The 20,239-nt window shown below is 43.4% G+C and overlaps 1 protein-coding gene across 4 annotated transcripts in view; it reads right to left on the bottom strand.

Moving 5' to 3' along the window:
* Positions 1–20,239, bottom strand: part of LOC140199561 (WAS/WASL-interacting protein family member 1-like) — a 123,637-nt gene that overhangs the window by 86,652 nt on the left and 16,746 nt on the right. Inside the window, exon 1 of one of the 4 annotated variants that reach the window (XM_072261833.1) lies at positions 13,829–13,913. The exons of 2 other annotated variants lie outside the window; for them this stretch is intronic. The gene's annotated coding sequence lies outside the window, so the exon portion shown is untranslated. Of the gene's footprint in view, positions 1–13,531; positions 13,739–13,828; positions 13,914–20,239 lie in introns of those variants that run through there. One more of the 4 variants, XM_072261834.1, reaches the window with a different exon arrangement.

The following is a 20,239-nucleotide window of genomic DNA, read 5'->3' as shown; positions in this document are numbered from 1 at the left end:
CAATGAAAGTAATGCAAGTTTATAAATGTCAATCATATTAAAACTTATGCAAAATATGGTCTTTATCAAATGATGCAGTGTTCTAATATGTACAGATCATTTGAGATAAACCATTTTGGTTTTAAAAACCAAGACACAAAACTGCTCAGATTATAATTTAGGAAAATAGAACATGGTAGCTTTCCTTAATTTAAGAAATTCACTCCAACATAAAAACTGCAAAGAAGGGTTAGACGGCTGTTTTTGAACTCACTTCATTGAAAAATGCATCCAACAATTGAACTTTAAAAATTTAATCTGATACATTGCCTTGGCAAAGCCACACCTGGAATACTGTGAAAATAAAGGTAGATGCTGACAATCTGAAATCATGAAAGAAAATTCTGCAAACACCCTATGGGACAAAAAACAATGTGAATGCCAAGATCCAGGATCCTTTGTCAAAAACAGAGAGGATGGAAGAAAAATGAATTGCAGGGAAGGTGGGGGTGGATGATGGATAGGTCATTATGGGTGATGGGTTCAGGCGAGTGGATGATATGGGGATGAAGAAAGGTCTTGGCCCAAAACATCGACTGCTTACTCTTTTCTGTAGATGCTGTCTGTCCTCCTGAGTTCCCCATCATTTTATGTGTGTTGCTTTGGGGATAAGTTGTGATTACAGGTTGACAAGTTGTAATGTCTTGCAAACAGTTGGCCAGGTTATACTAACGGGGAGGGGATAGAAGCAGAGTCAATGCCACACGTGATGACTTAGAGCAAAATGTCCATTTCTCGTATCGATAAAGAAAGTAAATTAGAATTATTTAATATTGTGCCCAGAAAAATGAAGAGGTACAAGCTTGACCTGGGTTTGTAACAATGCAAGATGCCATAAACGAGTAAGTCAGAATGGGAGTTGCATAAAGAATTTCTGACAGAAAACTCAAAATTAACCCATGGACCCTGCCAGGTCAAATGGTGCACACGAGCTCGTTTTCAACATTAAAAGTGAAGTTTAGATGGGTACGTGGGTGGTAGGGGTATGGAGGACTATGATCCCAGTGCAGGTCAATGGAAGAAGGCAGATTAAATGGTTTGGCACAGACTGGATGAATGAAGGGTCTGCTCCTGTGCTGTATTTTTCTATGACTAAATGCAGAAGCTCCACAAAGTGATCACACAGTCTGCATTTAGTCTCTCCAGTGCTGAAAAAAAAATTGTAAAGACTAAATAGAGTACATCACATTGACAGAATTACTGTACACTTAAATTGCTACTCCAACTGGAAAGATGGTGGGAAGTGAAGGGTTGAAAGGACAGGTATTGCATCTACCACATTTGCAAGAAAATAACAAGAATGGTCCTTCAAATGTGGAGGATGGACAGGCGGAAGGTCCAGGGAATTCCATCCTTGAAAAATCAACAGCACCAGCAAATATTGGAAGTTTGAAATAAAAACAGAAAATGCTGGCAACACTCTGGAGTAATTTCATGTATTGTATTGTACTGTTGCCACACAAAAACAAATTTCATGACATGTGACTGATGATAAATCTGATTCTGATGTGGTTTTCTGTTGCGGACTGAGAGTGGGAAGGGGGCAGGGAGAAGGAAGTCATGGTTGGGAAGAAGGGAAGGGAGAGGGGAGGGAGCAGGAAGCACCAGAGAGGCATTCTGTAATGATCAGTAAACCAATTGCTCAAAATCAAATGAACTTCCTGGTGTCTCAGGGCTGGGTATGTCGGCAACCGTACCGCTCCCCACCCCAGCACTCCTCCTCTGCCACTTGCCCCGCTGCCCTCCCGTGGTGCTCCATCTTCACCATTCCCAACACCTTTTGCTCCTGCCAGATCAACAAACTCGCCCTCCGCTCCACATTGACAAATCCAGTACCGTGCCAAAGTCCTAGGCACCCTAACTATATATATCATCTGCGCCCAAGGCTTTTGCACCGTACTGTTAGTCCCTACAAAAGGCAGGGCGGGAGGAAGTGTGCTCAACCATGGGAGCTTCTCGGCTTGAAATGAATATTTGTGGCTAGCCTATTTCTTGAGATGAAGACATCCAGAAAGGGAAGTCAGTCATGGACTCCATGACGGATGTGCACAAAGTGAAAATTGCCATCAAAAGCAATGGAACTTACATTCTGTGAGAGTGCAGAAAACAGCACAAATGAAGTCATTGCATACCACAGAAACCGTTAAAGGAGAAGATAGAATTATGTCCTAAAGGATGTGAAAAAAAAAATCCGTCCTATCTATCTCATGAACTCTAACTTGGGTCCAAGCGAAGTCCATACTTGATCTTAAAAAAGTAAGTAAATAAGAACAAACATTGTCCACTCCAAGGAAATGGGTCTATTGGTGGAAGATAACTGAATGGACATCCATTCAAGGAAGACGTGGAAGACTATCAAGGCCTAATGATGCACTCTGATTTTCTATGTACAGTATGCTTCCATGTACTCAAAGGTTCAGGCAGGATCTTTGGAGAAAGAAAAAGAATTAACGTTTCAGGTCAATAACTTATTTTTCAGAACTGGGAATTGATGAGGGCAAACACGTTCTGCGGTACAGTGAATTGTGTCAGGAATAGATAGAACACTAGATCTAAGAAAGTGTGGAGGGAAAGGGAAATGAGATGGATGTCACAAGGATTGATGGAGCCACGCGAAAGAGTGGGAACAAATCAGAAACAACAGAGCACAGCAAAACACAGCTCTGAGGAAGATTTATCTACACCATCCAAAAACCCCAGGAAATTCTTCTCATCCAAGCCCATTCATATAATTGAATAATTTTACCAACTATAGAAAGGAGACACAAGAGACTGCAAATGCTGGTATCAGGAGCAAAACCCAAGATGCTGGAGAAATTCAGTGTGTCACAAAGAATCTGCGGGGAGGGGAGGGGACAACTGTTGATTATTCACATCAAGTCCTTGCATCAGGAACACTCACAACACGCTGGAGGAACTCAGCAGGTTGGGCAGCATCTGTGGAAAAGATCGGTTGATGTTTCGGGCCAGAACCCTTCATCAGGCCTGAAACGTCGACCGATCTTTTCCACGGATGCTGCTCGACCTGCTGAGTTCCTCCAGCGTGTTGTGAGTGTTGCTTTGACCCCAGCACCTGCAGATTATTTTGTGTTTACCATGCATTAGGACAAAGTGGGGGCAGCCAGTATAAAAGAGGAGGGAGGAGAGGAGTGAGACAGGGGCAGGAGGTGACAGCTACACCATGGAAGGGTGAAGAATGACAGGTGGGGGTGGGGGGGAAGAGGGTGGGTTGTTCCCTTTCCTATACACCCCTCCAGCACCACTCCCACCATTACCTATGTTCATCCCCTTCCCTGCCATGGTTATATCCTCTTACTACCCACACATTTCAGTAACTAGATCCCTCTCACCCATCTGCCCTTCACCTCTCCTCCAATTTATCACCTTCCTCACTCATCTGATGCCTTATGTTCCCACTTTTCATTTTCCAGCAGCTGTTTCCACCTTCACCTTTTTCTCCCTCCAAATGGCTCCATCTGCTTTTACACCCAACCATAACCCACCTGCCTTTGTCTCTCAGCTCCACGCCTCCCTCTTCTCTCCCACTGTCAGTAGAGAAATTATTGGAGGTTCACAAAGCAAAACAGAATAGATCCAGGCCTTTCAACACAATGAGTCAATGCTGACCATGGTGACCATCCAGCTTCCCAATATCCTGATTTTCCAAGTTCTCCTTAAATGATAACGTTGTACCTGCCTCAACCACTTCTTCTGTCAGCTCATACCATATGGTCACTACTGTGTGGAATAAGTTGCTCTTCAACTCCCTTTTAAACCTTAATCCTCTCACCCTAGGTCTATGCCTCCCTTCCCCTGGGGAAAAGACCATTATCATCCACTTTATCCATGCCTTTCATAATTTCGCCCCGATTCCAAGCAATAGAGACCTCACCTGGCCAACTCTTTCCTACAACTCCAGCCCTCCAGTCCTGGCACATCCTTGTCAATATTTCCTGCACACTTTCTAGTTTAACCACATCTTTCCTATGACAGGTTGACCAAAACCATACACTGTACTCCAAATACACTCTTACCAATGACTTGTACAACAGCAACATAATAACCCGACCCACGTACTCAATGCTCTGACTGATGAACACCAGTGTGCTAAACTGCTTTTTCACCACCATGTCTACCTTTGATATTGTTTTCAATTAACTACCATATGGACTTGTACTCCTAAGTCCCTCTGTTCCATTACACTCCCTAGTGCCTTACCATTCATGAAACAAGTCCCACACTGACCTGTCTTTCCAAAATCCATCACCTCACACTTTTCTGTATTGAAATCTATTTACCACTCCTCAGCTCCCTTCCTGAACTGATCAAGATCCCACTGTACCATCGCTACAACAATACCTCCTAATTTCGTCGTTTGCAAATTTATTGATCAAGCCGCCAAGATTCAGGATTGTTTAACATTATTTCCAGTACACGTGTAAAGGAGGACAAAATTATTACTACTCTGGATCCTATGCAGCACAAAAGGGACATAATAATAATAAACACATTAAATATAAACACATAAATAACAGGTAACAAGAGTCCCAAACCAGCGCACCACTAATCACAGGCTTCCAGTCCAGAAAACAACCTTAGCCAACTCCGCCACCAAGCCACTTTTGAATCCTCCTAATCATGGAATCCATGGGACCCAACCTTACAGACCCACCAACCATGCAGGGTATTGTCATAGCCTTTGCTAGAGTCCAAATTGCCAACATCCACTGCTCTATCCTCATCCACCTTTTTGGTTACTTCTTCAATAAACAAAAAAATTAATCAAGCAGGACTTCCCATGTACAAAGCCATGCTGAATCCATCCTATCTAACTGTATCCAATTGCCGGCAGATTCCATTATTCAGAATTCTCTCCAGAAACTTCCCTGCTACTGAAGTCAGGTTGATGAGCCTATAGTTCCTTGTCCTGTCCTTGCTACTCTTCTTAAACAACAGAACTTTGAAATCTTACAGTCCTTGGGAACTTCACCAGTGGCTAACTTTGAAGCAAATATCTGCCCAGAATTAGCCCTGCTCCAGTTTAAAACCCTACCCTGTGGACCTATTCTCTCCTTTTCCATCACTATCTTGAAAAAAAGTATAACTACAGTCACGGGAGCCAAAGAGCTCGCTCACTGCCACGACACTTTCTTGCTCTGCCTCATTCCCTAAAAGGAGATCCAGCATTCCACTCCCTGAGCAAGAACCTCTATATATCAACACAAGAAAGTTTCCTGGGCACATTTCAGCAAATTCCACCCTGTCCAGGCCCTTAACACTATAGGTAGCCCAATCAATACTGGGGAAATTAAAATTTCATTAATACAATCATCATTCTTAAAACTATGAGCCATTTATCTACACACCTGCACCTCAAGTTCTGACTGACTATTAGGGGCGGAGGTCAATAATACAGCCCTACGAGAGTAACCCTCCCCTTCTTGTTTCTAAGTGTCCTTCCTGAGGAACAGGCACCCTGTCTGGCCACAGCAGAGGTGGGGAGAACCCTAGCCAGGGTAAACCCATCAAAGCAGTAGGGCCAGACAACATACCTGGTCAGGTGCTGAGGGAGTGTGCAACCCATCCAATAGAGGTTTTAATAGACATCTTTAATATCTCTCTTGAACAGTCCACTGTCCCCCTGCAGGCTTCAAGATGGCCACCATCATTCACGTGCCCAGGAGAGCAACAGTTACTGGCCTAAACAATTACCATCTAGTCGCACTGACTGCAACAATCATCAACTGCTTTGCATGGCTGGTAATGGACCATAAAAATCCCACCTTACAGCCATATTGGACCCTTTCCAGTTCACCCTCCACTCAAACCGGTCCACTGAAGATGCCATAGCCTTGGCGCTTTACTCTGTCCTGTCCCATCTAGAAAATGATGCTTCATAAGCCAGGCTGCTGTTCATCAACTTCAGCTCAGCGTTTTACACGATCGTTCCTCAGAGGCTGGTGGATACTGTTCTTGTTGGGGCTCAACATCCCTCTCTGTAACTGGATCTTGGACTTCTTGATGGAAAGACCATAGTCAGTCTGAGTTGGCAGCAACATCTCAAGCTCCATCACGCTGAGCACCGGTGTCCCCCAGGGCTCTATGCAGAGCCCACTGCTGACTCAAGGCTGCACTGCCAGATTGAGCTCAAACCCCGTCATAAAGTTCGCTGAAGACACTACAGCGGCTGGCCCCATCAGCAACAATGATGAGTCAGCACACACAAAATACTCTGCAGATGCTGGGGTCAAAGCAACACTCACAACACGCTGGAGGAACTCAGCAGGTCGGGCAGCATCCGTGGAAACTATAAGTCAACGTTTCGGGCCGGAACCCTTCGTCAGGACTGAAGAGGGAGGGGGCAGAGGCCCTATAAAGAAGGTGGGGGGAGGGTAGGAAGAAGAAGGCTGTAGTTTCCAGGTGAAAAACCAGTAAGGGGAAAGATAAAGGTGTGGGGCAGGGGAAGCAGGGAGGGGATAGGCAGGAAAGGTGAAGAAGGAATAGGGGAAAGCACAATGAGTAGTAGAAGGAGACGGAACCATGAGGGAGGTAGTAGGCAGCTGGGGAGGGGGCAGAGTGAAATAAGGATAGAGGAAGGGAGGGGGAGGGAATTACCGGAAGTTGGAGAATTCTATGTTCATACCAAGGGGCTGGAGACTACCTAGACAGTATATGAGGTGTTGCTCCTCCAGTCTGAGTTTAGCCTCATCATGGCAGTAGAGGAGGCCATGTGTGGACATATCTGAATGGGAATGGGAAGCAGAGTTAAAGTGGAGGCTACCGGGAGATCCTGTCTATTGTGGCGGACGGAGCGGAGGTGCTCGACGAAGCAGTCCCCCAATCTGCGTCGGGTTTATGCACAAACATACACCCAAACAGTCCTTCCAGGTGAGGCAACACTTCACTTGTGAGTCTGTTGGGGTCATCTAATGCACTCGGTGCTCCTGGTGCGGCCTCCTCTACATCGGTGAAACCCGACGCAGATTGGGGGACCGCTGCGTCGAGCACCTCCACTCCGTCCGCTACAACAGACAGGATCTCCTGGTAGCCACCCACTTCAACTCTGCTTCCTATTCCCATTCAGATATGTCCATACATGGCCTCCTCTATTGCCATGATGAGGCTAAGCTCAGGTTGGAGCAGCAACACCTCATATACCGTCTCGGTAGTCTCCAGCCCCTTGGTATGAACATAGAATTCTCTAACTTCTGGTAATTCCCTCCCCCTCCCTTCCTCTATCCTTATTTCACTCACCCCCTCCCCCAGCTGCCTATCACCTCCCTCATGGTTCCGTCTCCTTCTACTACTCATTGTGGTTTCCCCTATTCCTTCTTCACCTTTCCTGCCTATCCCCTCCCTGCCTCCCCTCCCCCACCCCTTTATCTTTCCCCTTACTGGTTTTTCACCTGGAACCTACCAGCCTTCACCTTCCCACCCTCCCCCCACCTTCTTTATAGGGCCTCTGCCCCCTCCCTCTTCAGTCCTGACGAAGGGTTCCGGCCGGAAACGTCGACTCATCGTTTCCACGGATGCTGCCCAACCTGCTGAGTCCCTCCAGCGTGTTGTGAGTGATGATGAGTCAGCATACAGAGAAGAGGTGGAAAGGCTTGTCAAATGGTTCAGGAACAACCTGAGTCTCATGTGGACAAGACAAAACAGATAATTGTGGACTTCAGGGAGGCACGAGTCGACAATGGCTCTGCTGTGGAGAGTGAAGAGCAGAAAGTTCCTTGGTGTGTGCATCACAGACAATCTAAGCTGGACCCACAAAGCCCCCTCACTAGTCAAGAAGGCACAGCAGCTTCCACACTTTGAGCAGATTGAGGCATGTAAAGCTGCCCGCTCCCAGTCTAGCAACTTTCTCCAGGTGCACCTTCGAGAGCATCCTGTCTGGCTGCATCATTGTGGTATGGAAGCTGCAAGACCCTGCCCCCATTTGTGACATTTACCGGGAGTGTTGTACATGAAGGGCCCAACACATTGAGGATTCCCACCACACATCCCACAATCCCTTTGACCCACTACTATCAGGAAGGAGATACAGAACCATCAGGACTAGGACTGCCAGACTGGCTAACAGCTTCTTCCCTCAGGCTGTGGGACTAATGACGAGCTCTCATCATCATGACAGTGAGCAGTTTCCTGCTTACTTGTGCTGTGTTTTACTACAGGCATTTGAATTATATTTATTAACTTATTTATTATATAATATTGTGTTTTATGTGTTTTTTTGTGATACATGGTCCGGAGGAATGCTGTTTCATATATGCACAGGCAAATGACAATAAACTTGAATTTGAAGTTGAAGTCCTAAATACACGGCCTCACTGAATGATTCTGCAAAAATCCCATTTCTCAGTACTCCTGTTATGTCCTCTCTTGTCAAAAAAGGCCAGATAGCTCCTCACTTACTTGCTACTGCTCAGAGACCCACCCTTTGCCAAACTCATTTACAATCCCCCCATCTAAATCCAGCACATTTCCCTGCAAGGATATTGGCCCCTCATTGATTTGAGTGCAAACTACCCCTCTTGTACAGGTTGCCTCTACCCTAGAGAAGATCCCAAGGGTTCACGGCCCCGCACCTGCTCCTCAGCTACAAATTCATTCGTTCTCAATTCATCTCTTATGAAACATCCCTCTATTTCTGACCTCACTGGCACATGGCACTAGGAGTAATCCAGAATCACTACCTTACCAGACTCATTCTGTAAGATCCCAGTCCTCATTCTACTTATACCATGTGTACCAACACAGAGTGCAATCACCTCAGGCGGTTCCCCCTCCCCCTTGAGAATCTTCTGCAGTCGTTCAGACACATCATTGACCCTGGCAGCTAGGAAGCAACACACCACCCTGGCTTCTCCTCTATGCCCCCAGAATCTCCTGCCCTTCCCACTATCAAGTCTCCTATCACTGTCATCCTGTCTGAATGCCCTCTGGGCCAGCTGCAGTACCAGATACCTGACTACTAACGCTAGACACTGAAAGAACATCTCCCTCAACAGTACCCAAGGGGGCATACCTGTTACTGAGGGGAATGGGCACAGGGTAACCTTGCAGTGATTGTCCACTCTCCTTACTTCGCGGGCTGGTCGCTTGTCTATCTGAAGCCTGTAACCACCCCAATGAAATTTTCACCTATGAGTTTCTCGGATTTCCAGATAGTCCTAACTTCAACCCACCCCTGCTCCAGTTCCCTCACCTGGTCTGTCAGGTGCTACAGCTAGGTGCACTTCCCATAAATCAGGAAGACTGCCAGGTTCCTGGACTATCTTGCAGGAGCAGATTCCACTGCTCTAACTATTGTCCTGCCTACACTGAATTAAGTACCAAGGATGAACAGCAAAAATAAATCCTCTTCTGACCTGTGCCCCTTTACCAAAGCCTCAACTCCCCAATCTCAGAATTTCTGTGCCAAAAAAGCTGTTCCACTTGAACTCATCTTCCTTTTATTGGATAGAGTGCTCCCTAATTAGCCAATCAACAAGACTTGACTTTACAAAGTTTCTGCTCTCACTCCAAACACCTAGGCAACTTATTGAGCCTCTTCAGACTGAAGTCTCTTGACCCAAAGCCTCCCCACTCCTACAATGGTCCATTCTCACAAAGCCTGCTCCCAAAATAGCTGTTCCACTTCACCCAACCTGCTTCTTATTTGCTGCTGATAAACAGTTAGTCAGCCAATCACCTATTCACTACCTCTTTTGCAGTCCTGTACAGTGAAATTCATGAGGATGTCCCAAGACACTTCTCAAACTCTCCTGCTCTCAACTCCAAGGTGACAGGATTTACTTGCATTTAGAAAAGCAGGACATAATAGGGACAGCCAGCATTAATCCATGCTGGGGAGGAGCACTCAAACATCAGGCGGCACGGTAGCCTAGTGGTTAGCAAAACGCTTCACAGTACAGGCGACCCAGGTTCAATTCCCACCACTGCCTGCAAGGAGTTTGTACGTTCTCTCCATGACCACATGGGTTTCCTCCGGCTGCCCCAGTTTCCTCCCACAGTCCAAAGACCCACCGGTTAGTATGAATTCTAGGCTGGGGTTACACTGGGGGATGGCTGGGTGACACGACTCGGCACTGTGGCTCAGTAGGTTTGTGAGGAGTAATAAATATGACTGATGAGGGTAGGGCAGTGGATATTGTACACCTGGACTTTAGAAAAGCAATTCACAAGGCCCATGATGGCAGATCAACTCAGAAGACATGGGACTGATGGTGAATTGCCAAGTTGAATAAGAATAAAAATTGGCTTGTTCACAGAAGGCAGAGGGTAGTGGTGACCAGTAAATGGAGGTGAAGTATAGGTAACTCAGACAAAATGCTGGAGGAACTCAACAGCTCAGGCAGTATCTATAGAGATGAATAAATGGTCAATTTTCCAGGTCGAGACCCTGCATCACAAGTCCTGATGAAGGGTCTCAGTCCGAAACATGAACTGTTTATTCCTCTCCATAGATGCTGCCTGACCTGCTGCATTGCTCCAGCATTTTGTGTGCGTTACTCTGGATTTCGAAAACCAGCATCAGCAGAACCTCATCTTTAAAGTACAGGCAAATTGAATCTAAAAGAAGTTAAATGGACAAATGAGAGTTATTGTATTTCAGCAGGTCAAATGCAAGAAGTTATATCATAAGTGACAGGGCACTCTGGAGCATTGTTGTACTGAGGGATCCCTGAAAGTGGAAACACAAGTGGATAGGTGGTAAAGGAAGCAAATTAGGGGCACTGGGTACTATAGTTGGCAAGTCAGGTTGCACTGTAAAAAAAAAACTTTGCTTAGGCTATTCTTGGAGTATTGTGTGTGGCATTTTTCACCCTACAGCAGGGGTTCCCAACCTGGGGTCTATGGACCCCTTTCTTAATGGCATTGGTCCAGAGCATAAAATATGTTAGCAACCCCTGCCCTTCAGGAAGAACCTGGAGGCTTTGTAGAGGGTGTAGAGGAGGTTCATCAGAATGTTGCATGAATAGAGATGCTGTTAAAGGAGAGGGTGGACAAATCTGGATTATTTTCTCTGGAGTGTCAGAGGCATCTAGTTAGAAGTACGTAAGAGGTACAGATAGAATAAGATAGTCAGAGTCTTTCGCCCATGGGGAAATGTTAAACACCAGAGGAGATATAAAGCTGATCTGAGGGGCAAATTTAGTTTAAAGGTAACAGAGTAATGGGTGCCTGGCACGTACAGTCAGAGGAGGTGTAGCAACACTTTAGACATTCAGAGAAACAGATGAACTGAACTGGAAGGGGATGGGGAGACATAGACCACATGCAGGAGGATGGAATTATTTAGATTGCCATCATGATTGACTAAACATGATGGGCTGAAAGACCATTCCTGCACACTACTGTTCTAAGTAAGCATTAAAGAGGTTACTTTAATTCAGCAAACTAGAAGCAAATTGTTTAGAGTTGGCTAAAAGTTACATCTCAGTTTTTACTAATTCTGTATATTTTAACAAAATCATAAGCTTACAATACTAAGTAAAATGATTTTCTTTCAGCCATTAAGACACAAGTGGAAGCGTACCAACAAAATTTAGACACTTATGTACTTTCAAATTGAATATCCATTAACAAAGACACTGTATTTCATTTGACCAATAACAAGTAATCTATATTTATAAATCTACAGATCTTAGTTTCTGAAGAGGACAAACACATTTTTAATTATTTAAACACAAATTTAAATGGAGATTATAATTTGAAAATAGGCAAAATAGACCTCTTTAAGAGGTTAGAATTTCTGACCATTAGCAATGCCTTCTCAGGCTTCACAAGAGAAAAAAAAATTTCCTGTTTAACTTGGGAAATTTAAGATTCAGATGTTTCGGTGCAGTTGCTAAATCAGCTAATCTTTAGAACATAACATTGAGCTTGAAGCTTTTGTTGGCACTTTGCTCAAATCAACACACTCCAATTCTCAATTTCTATTTCAATATTCAACTCCGCTTTATTCAGTTCTTTGGGTTGGGGCAAAACCTGTTCAGTGGAACATATTAAGAGCACAAAACTATATTAAACCATTGTGCCAACATATAATTATTTTTAAGTAGAAAGCTCCATACCCAGAAAGGAGCTTTCTACACTATCAGGAAATCGCACCAATGCCTTTACTTTCTGAGGAGGCTGAAGAGAGGTCGACTATGTGCATCTACACTCACATCATTCTTCAGATGTGCAGCACAGAGCATCTCAACAATCTGCTTCAGTGCACGGTACGGAAACTGCACTACAGCAGACAGGAAAGGTCTACACAGGGTAGTCAATATTGCCTGTTGCATCATTGGCAACAACATGGACCTATAGACAGAAAGATTCCAGAACAGGGCCAGTAACATCACGAAGGATCCCATCCACCCTGCTCACAGATTTTTCGTCCCCCTCCCATCAGGAAGGAGGCTACATAGCATCCACGCCAGGATCACCATACTCCACACAGTACTTTCCCCAAGGAGTAAGGCTGATCAACACATCCACCTGCTAACCCACCCCTCCACACCCCCAACCACCAATATTTTATCATTTCCTATCAGTCATACAAGTCATCTTGTGTATTTTTACTTACTGTATTGTTTTAATTATTGTATTCTTTATTGCATTGTATTTTTTGTGCTGCATCACATCTGGAGTAACAATTAACCTTTACCCTTGTGTACTGGAAATGACACTAAACAATCTTGAATTTTCTTTCCCCCACCATTGAAAATTAAGTTTTCAAATTAGGTGAGAAGAGATCACCATGTAAGTTTTATTTTTAGTTTCCATTTACCCCATTAAAATTTGCTGAGGTAGTTATAACTGTCTCCATACATAAGGTGATATTTTATAGGGCAAAGTATGCAACTATTACTCGATTTTAGGATAAAATTTAGTTAAAATCAGTGTAAAATCTTCACATTGGTGTCACAGTGTAAAATCAAGTTAATATGGAGTCCGTTGCTCAATATGTACTTAGCAAATGAAACATGTTAGAAAAAGGGAAAGAGATTTTGTATTTTTCAAATGCATATGGCTACATTTTAAAATACATGCAAATAGCTACTTCAGAAAGTATAGATATACATCTACATTCAAAGATTTAAACAGAGCATACTCAGGTGAAAAGAATTTATTAAGGCATTACACATTCCTCAATCAAATCTGTATTCCTAACAATTAGTCTTATTCAAAAATACTGTTGTGTTATTGATCTAAATTTTGTGTTCTGAAAATGAAGTACTTGCAGGAAACTTACTTCCCGTGATAATGAATCATTACTCAAAGCACTGCTTTCATGCTGAATATCAAATGGAAAAACAGCCTTAAGCATTGTACGGAGATGTTGTATGTATAATGCAAAATACATAAAGTTATTTTTGCATCATCCTTCAGAACAATATTACAATTATACTTTATTTCTCTTCCTTAATGAATCATGCCAAGGGTTTTTAGAATTTTATATAGCAACGCACAACTGAGTTTGTAGTCAGAAATTACTTACCTAATAAAAATGTGTTCGTATTTTGCTCCATGTTTGTTCTGTAACCTGGCTCTCAACAGCCACTTAGGTGCAATGTATAACAAGTTTTACTGCTATACACTCTAATTTTCTGTCCTGCAGTCATGTTTCAGTTCCGCTAAAATTGCTTGTGGTTTTAACTAGAGTGCCCCGAATAAAGCTTCATCTGTTGCAGACCTTTCGAATGTTAAACTAAACAAATCCTAATTCACTTAAGAATTAGGAAATCTAGAGACACGATCTTTTTAACTGTTGTGTGGTTAAATTAACTTTGCTTACCTTCGAAACGTTTGTCTCTTTCAAAGCTTCAAATTTGTACAGTTCCCTGAGCTTCTTTCTGTTTGCTTCCTGTTAGCTGTATGTAGAACGTCAGACTTCCTCACTGCACCCCATTTGACATTAGTGCACTCATTGAAGTGGTTAAACTCAGTGGAACAATGCTATTGGCTTCTTTCCACTTTCAAAAATCATACCCGTAACACTGAGTATAACTCTGACCTAAAATTAAAATTCTTTCCTGCACTTACTCATAGGCTCCTGTCATAAACGTTTCATCAACTTCTGAAATTTAGCTGTTAATATATAACTAAAAAGATTTATATTTTCAAATCCTTTTCCTTGACACTTTTCAAAGCAGGCCATTTTATTCAGTTTATCTTAATTTATATTTAATATGCCATTCCAAATCCTCAAACTTAATGAAAGTCAAATAGCCATCCTCCTAGCATTCCTCCAACCCAATTTTAATTTTAAGTCACAACTTAAAAGTAGAAACAGCAGCACTTGCAACAGAGGTATTTGTAATTCAAAAGCAAATGCAGGCAGAATTTTCTTTGTCAACACACAAAATATCATCATTGGGGTAAGCTCTGCAGTCTGCATGCACATTTTGCTGAGTGAGGTACAATTGTTGATTTACATTTTTGGAAGATGCCTTAGGAGTTTTTAAAAATCTTCAAGTTTTAAAAAAAGTACATATTTTCTGAGTTCCTTGATCAAAAAAGGAAGCACCCAACGTCCTTTTGACAGCTTGCTGCATAGCAGAAAGCTACTTAATTTCCTCAAGTTTTTTTAAAAAATGTTCTGTCATCTGCAAAATTCACATATCTGGGTAAATGAATGTAATTTTCTGCGGTGTGATCAGAAGTATCAACATATTCAAACAAATAATTGGACTGGAAACACATTCTAGTCATTAAGTGTCATGCTATTACAAACATGTGAAGAAGCTGTCCATCAGAATATTCCAGATTCTTTCGTATATAGGCAGAAATTTTCAAAGAATATGAATTTCTTTCACATCGGCTCCCTAAATTCTATTGTTTATCAATTTATATTTTCTATCAATTATGTCAGGAATGCTGCAAACATAAGAAAACTGGAACAGAAGACCACATGGCCTCTCGAACCCATCTTGCCATTCAATACCATGACTGATCGCTCTCAGAACTCACCTGCTCTTTGCCATTTCCCCTTCGCCCTCAATTCCCACATCCTTCCAGAATGTATTTAAATCCTCTTTAAATATTCCTAATCATCTGCCCTCCAGGGTAGAGATTTCACCACCCTCTACAAGAATGCACCTCTGTTTTAAACAATCACACCCTCATCTTGCAAACAGCAGTAATGATTCATTTTCCTCAGAATCAACACTAATAACTTTATAAAATGTTTCTCAAATATAAAAATCACTATACTATAAGTACAGCACATTAGATTGTCCTAATATCAAAACAAGAAGTTATATGTTCTATTTTTTAAAAAAAGGGACAGAAAATGCACACAATGTTTGCAAATATAAAAAGAGGAAACATTTTTGTTATGTTCCCATTCTACTATAAAAATTAATCTGTGTAATTAGGAAAAAAGGAATGAAATCTGTCCATTCCCTAATAGTATCTCAATCCTTAAATTCTTTTAAAGTAGCAAATACTGCTAGAGTAAAGAGAAAAAAAACTTCTTGACCATCTTTTAGATAATGACTCTTGCATAAAACTTGGTTTCATAAAACTGTCCACAGGGCCATTGGTTGAGCAGGATACTGGTACTAATGAAGTTTACAGGCAGCTCCTGTAGTAGCTTGCCTTACCAACATCCACCTGATCTATGCAGAAATTACTTCTTCCTTCTTAGGACCGAAGATGATTTGCACCATTTCAGGATTTATGGCTTCCGAGGTGACAGGTCAAGCCGACGTAGCAACTGCTGACTCCAGCAAGTGGAGAAGCAGGTGCCCAGTTGAACAGGCAGGTGCGTAGTTTGTGAGACAGTGTGCTCCTTACCCAGGACATCTGTAAGCTGTGAGTGCACAGGGTCAAAACTTCCCATCGCCACCTTTCTCCATTGTGAGGCAGTCACCGGGCAAAAGAATCTCAGGAGTCAGCAGGAATGTTGTCGCTTTCTCCCAGGAAGCTTTTGAGCACACCCTTCAAGTTTTCCCTCTGGGTAATTTCTTCCCATGCATCCTTGGGATGTGGGAAGAAGCTGGAATATCCAAGGCAAACTCACACAGTCTAAGAGGGGACATGCCAACTCCACACAGGGAGCACCAGAGTTTATATCTGAACCTGGATCTCTACAACTGCATAACTGGGTCACCTGTCTTTCCTACACACTCTCCCCCTGTACAGGGATATTGCTATCCCAGGAATCCTCGTGAACCTTCCAAGTATGTCCCTATGATGTATCTCTTCACATTCCTTTTTGGGATCTAGATTTTGATGATATTTATTGCCCATCCCTCAAGAAGGCAGTGGTGGGCTGTCATTTGAAAGAATTGCAGTCCTTCTGGTGAACAGTGAAGGGCCAGCAACGTATTCCCATCTCAGAATCATATTCAACATTGTGATCTCGGCAGCAATACCCTTGTCCTCTTTGGCAATAGAGGGCTCATGTTTAGGAAGTAGACGTTACGTATCACAGTCACAGCATGGTGTTGAAACTTCACAGCAGTTCATTTTCCACCACCCTGACATGGCAGGACAGCAGACTCCTTGCTCTGACCTGTCACGGAGAGATCGTTTTGCTCTCTACTGCATGTATATACGCGCAGTGCACTGCAGTAGCACGAGGCTGGCACTTCCATTGTCAGGTATGCCTGCAGCTGCTTCTGGCTCGTACTTCTGCATTCCTCATTGAACTGAGGTTCATCCCCTGGCTGCATGGCAACAGTGAAACGAGGACATGGGACACAACATTCACCAATTCTCCATTACTTGTTCCACTAGGTACATACTCTAAGAAATGCCACTTTCCCTTCATAAATCCAAGCTGACTTTGTGGTGTATCCAGCAGTGCTGAGGCTTACGGTACAAACATTGGGATATAGTACTATTCTTCTCAAGGCATTCTGTAATTACATCTTATAAATTAAGATTTTAGCATTTCTCCTGCTCCTGACTTCAGGCCAACAGATCAGTCATTCCCTGCTTGCTCTCTTGCTTCTTTCTTAAATAACCTGTGTTGCCAGACTAAATAATAGTAAATCCAGTTCTGACGAGCTCCATGTCTTCTGTGGGGTCAGTTTGTCCACCCTTAGACCAATGCTCTGGTGCCTGTCTGCAACTGTATGACTACTTTGGATTGTGTTTAGATCAGCAACAGTCATGTAATTGAATAATATGCCATCTGTGGTTTAGCTCATGATGTCTGTGAGCTGCAAGATGTGGATGATGAATGTGCTAAATGTGTGCTGATGGAGTTAGGTAAGCATTTTGGCTAATGGTAATTGCTGGAAGTGAATAAGAAAGATGTGGTGGATGAACAGTATTAAGTGCTTTTGTGTAATTCTACTTCAAGGTTCCACCACTGACCTAAACTTCTGTAAAATCATTCATTGTTGCAGGACAACTTCTAGGTTCTCCAAACACTAATCCAGGAATTAACATTTAATCCAATCTTCTTTTACTGTCTGTCAGGAACACCACTTGAGGGTCTACCTTAGTAAAAAGACACCTCTTACATCAATGCCTTGAAAAAAAAAGGAATCTTCTCTTTTTCCTATATAATACTATCACTGAAAATGTACAAAGTCAACTTCAGTTACAGAACACCTATGGCAACATAATGCACTTCACCTTTAAGTAGTTCAAGTTTGTGTCAGGTACCAACCATTCACAAGATTGTGCTTCCTGGTTTAAGTAGAGCAGTGTAGGTGTAGGTGAGCCCCTCAAGGAAAATTTGCTCTCACTGCTAAGGTTATGAACTAATGATCATAGCTGGCCTCAATTAAGTTAGCATAACCCAGAGAAAACAGCCTACATTTGATGTGCTGCCTACAGTGGAAGCAGCAACACAGACTAATTACACATAGGGGTTTTTGGGAGCTATCCAACCTAACTATTGTGGCTCACTTGCATCCAGTCTTCCCTGCTTGTATCAATTTTGCCATTTTCACTGACTCTTGTCGTCCATCCACATCACCGTATTTATATTTGATGTATGCCTTTTTGTTTTGTTTTGTTTCCCTTCCCCTGGTTTAGTTTCCTTCTGAATGATGTTCATCTGTAATATTCACCAATCCTAAAGAGATATCTATAGACTTTGAACATTGACATTTTATTTTTAGTTACTTATGTTTGTTGCCTGAATAAATTAAAACTTCAGTGTTCATAGGGAGTATAACTTCAGCTCAGAAGCAATCTTCCAATTTTGCTGGGTGATATCAAACATTTTCTAGTGTGTTTTTTTAAATCTAGCTAGAAGTTTCCTTGACCATGTGTATTAATTTAAGTGTCATGTCTTAATCAAAGAATGAGATCTATTTACCAAGAATCTTCTAAATCTTTTTATTTCCAAACATCCATTGAAAGCCTTGCAATGATTTAAACTACGAAATGAAGTTTAAAGCTTGTAAAATTGTAGACAGACCTGCTTACTTTTATCGCGCCATACTGTAGCAATAAAAGGAATTATACCCTTTGCTTCCTAATTCCTTGCTTTATCTTCTGCATTGCATGAGCCAACCCTCTGTATACCAATACAAAAAGTTTAAATTACATAATTTTAAATAAATTGTCTATCATACATTTGAAAGATCCACGAGCCCACATTAATTTTACTCATTAAAATTTCCGGAATTTCCAGTTTGAGATGGTACTGGTGAAACAGCGATGACCTACTGGCAGCAAACAAAATTATAAATTACTGAATGAATCACACTTTACTCAGAAACAATCACTGCATTCAATAGCCTGTAGCTTCCCTTTCAGAGTCAAGCTTTTGAACCACCTGTACAACGTGGCACTTCTGCAGTGTGAATCAAGGTCTTGAAGGTGCAAGATGGTCGCAGCATGGCAGCTACGGACTGAATTGAGGCCCAAGACTGGAGAATGAGCTAAGTTTGGCCATTGCTGAAATGGACCTGGAGGCGATTCGATGCAGCAGAACTGAGGTGAGGTGTGCAGATGCAGGCAGAGTCGAGGCGGCACGGCCCAAGCTCAAGTCCAAGCCCAAGATCGAGGAACAATCGGAAGTTTGGCCGATTTAAGCACCAGGCCAGATTGGAAAGGCCAAATGAAGATGACTAGGTCACATGCAAAAATGCCATTCCCTATTCCCAGTTCCTCTGTCTCCGCTGCATCTGCTCCGAGGATGAGGTTTTCCGTTCCAGGACATCTCAAATGTCCGCTTTCTTTAAGGATCGTGGTTTCCCTTCTGCTGTCATCAATGATGCCCTCACCCGCATCTCCTCCATTTCCCGCACTTCGGCTCTCACCCCATCCTTCCGCCACCACAACAGGGACAGAGTTCCCCTTGTCCTCACCTACCACCCCACCACCCTCTGGATCCAACACATTATCCTCCGCAACTTCTGCCACCTTCAACAGGACCCCACAACTAAGCACATCTTTCACTCTCCACCCCTCTCTGCCTTCCGCAGGGATCGGTCCCTCTCCCACCTGGCACTTATCCCTGTAAGCGCAAGTGCTACACCTGTCCCTACACCCCCTCTCTTGCCACCATTCAGGGCCCCAAACAGTACTTCCAAGTGAGGCAACACTTCACTTGTAAGTCTGTTGGGGTCATCTATTGCATCCGGTGCTCCCAGTGCGGCCTCCTCTACATCGGTGAAACCCGACGCAGATTGGGGGACCGCTTCGTCGAGCACCTCCGTCCGCCAAAACAGAGAGGATCTCCCAGTAGCCACCCACTTCAACTCTGCTTCCCACTCCCATTCAGATATGTCCATACATAGCCTCCTCTACTGCCATGATGAGGCTAAACTCAGGTTGGAGGAGCAACACCTCATATACCGTCTAGGTAGTCTCCAGCCCCTTGGTATGAACATAAAATTCTCCAACTTCTGGTAATTCCCTCCCCCTCCCTTCCCCTATCCCTATGTCACTCTGCCCTCTCCCCCAGCTGCCTACCACCTCCCTCTTGGTTCCGCCTCCTTCTACTACCCATTGTGTTTTCCCGTATTCTTTCTTCACCTTTCCTGCCTATCACCTCCCTGCTTCCCCTCCCCCACCCTTTTATCTTTCCCCTTACTGGTTTTTCACCTGGAACCTACCGGCCTTCTCCTTCCCACCCTCCCTCCACCTTCTTTATAGGGCCTCTGCCCCTTCCCTCTTCAGTCCTGATGAAGGGTTCCAGCCCGAAACGTTGACTTATCGTTTCCACAGATGCTGCCCGACCTGCTGAGTTCCTCCAGCGTGTTGTGAGTGTTGCTTTGACCCCAGCATCTGC

Source organism: Mobula birostris, chromosome 6, assembly GCF_030028105.1.
Source record: "Mobula birostris isolate sMobBir1 chromosome 6, sMobBir1.hap1, whole genome shotgun sequence".
Taxonomy (NCBI): domain Eukaryota; kingdom Metazoa; phylum Chordata; class Chondrichthyes; order Myliobatiformes; family Myliobatidae; genus Mobula; species Mobula birostris.
Note: the sequence above shows the minus strand (reverse complement) of the source record. Positions and strands in the feature narration are given on the sequence as shown.